The sequence below is a fragment of the Nematolebias whitei genome, chromosome 1 (assembly GCF_014905685.2).
Source record: "Nematolebias whitei isolate Nwh7 chromosome 1, NemWhi1, whole genome shotgun sequence".
Taxonomy (NCBI): domain Eukaryota; kingdom Metazoa; phylum Chordata; class Actinopteri; order Cyprinodontiformes; family Rivulidae; genus Nematolebias; species Nematolebias whitei.
Window position 1 is genome coordinate 83,153,861 of NC_056498.1, and position 1,977 is coordinate 83,155,837.

Sequence of the window (1,977 nt, forward strand, 5' to 3'; positions counted from 1 at the left end):
GTTTCTTTTTCAGAAATAGATCCTGTCTAACTCTGAATGCTAGGAACCACCTTGTAGCTGCTATTTTCCTTTCCTCCATTGATTACAGTGTCATTATTTACATGAACGCTCCTACAAGCACCCTGCAGATGTTGGATGCTGTCTATCACGGTACACTAAGATTCATAACTGGCTGTAACTACCGTACCCACCACTGCACCCAGTATTCACTGGTTAACTGGACATCATTAACTTCACACAGACTCTCTCACTGGTACATTTTCATCTTTAAATAATTTCTTGTTCTGTTGCCTTCTTACATCTTGTCCCACATGTCTCTGCGTGAGTGCAGCTACAGCGTGCGCTCTCAGGACATTATTACCTGCAGTGTTCCCTCAGCGTGGACTGAACTTGGCAAAAGGGTCTTCACCTACATCGCTCCTGTTTCCTGGAATATCTTACAAAAAGACTTGAAGCTCTTGACCTTGACCTCTCTAAGTGGCTTTAAACACCCACTAAGTTCCTGGCAAAAACCGATGCAGACATGCTCCTGTTTTTAGTTTACGACATCACTTTACAATAGGGGTCCACTGATTGCAGTTTTCTGGCTGATCACTGATTTCTAAAACGTCTGACCTGCCAGTACCAATTTTGACCGATACCGCTTTTGTTTTATCAGCGACACTGTCATGTGTTATAATGTCTCAAGTTGTCCAATCTTATTTTATTGAAAAACATACCCTTGAACAATATCCTAGAAACAATACAAACTTGTTTTAACAGGTAGTGCTCTGAAATATAAATGAAGTTTAGATAATTGTTGTTAAAACTGCAAAAAAAAATAAAAAAAATTGGTAAAATCGGTTTCTCATGTTGGGCAGCACGGTGGCACAACTGGTAGAGCTGCTGCCTCTCAGCGAGCAGGTCCTTGGTTCAAACCCCGGTCCAGGGGCCTTTCTGGGTGGAGTTTGCATGTTCTCTCCGTGCATGCGTGGGTTTTCTCCGGGTACTCCGGTTTCCTCCCACAGTCCAAAAACATGCATGTTAGGCTGATTGGTAACTCTAAATTGTCCCTAGGTGTGAGTGAGAGAGTGAATGGTTGTTTGTCTCGTTTGTCTCTATGTGTCCCTGTGATGGACCTGCGACCCATCCAGGCTGTACCCCGCCCCTCGCACAGTGATTGCTGGACATGGGCACCAGCGACCCCCGTGACCCAAAAATGGAATAAACGGGTAAAGAAAATGGATGGATGGATGGTTTCTCATGTTAGTATCGGTCGATCGCCAATCTCTGAAAATTAAGGAAATCGGGGTGATAAATTGGTGCACCCCTACTTTACAACCTAGCTGTTTTATCTCGTTTTTTAATACCATTTTCTTTTATTTTTCTTTCGTTTATTCTTCTCAATTTACATGCTTCCTTTAATGATTGTCTATTGTGGTCTTTGTTGTCTACTGTTGTCATCATTCTTAGTTAAAATCAGGCCTCTGTTATAAATGAGTCCCTGAGGCTCAATGAGACTAACCTGTATACATAAAGGTTGAATGACTGTGCAAAGACCAGTCAGGGAAGCCTTGGGTCCTGACATTCAGATCTAAGTAAGGTATATTAAACATGTCAACTCAAAGATCAAAAATTCATTGAAGGAATGCAACTCATCAGCTACCTTTCATACCAGTTTTACACCAAGATCATGTAGTGAGTCACGTGGGTACGTGTCACTTGTTGTATGACAAATATATGTGTATATATTTATGCATACTTTTCACGAGTTCTTCATTTTTCTGACTGTAATGCCGTGCATTGAATTTAACAGAAATGTAACGAGAGACGTTATTACCTTTGACCCATCAAATGAATGGAGTCATTTATTTTCAGAATCAAAGTTTAACATCAAACATTTACATTAATTTGGCAAAATATGAAAATAATAACAGACAGTTTCACAGAAAATGAACTTCAAATCACTCGGCGGTGATTTGAGGACTTTGCTTCAGA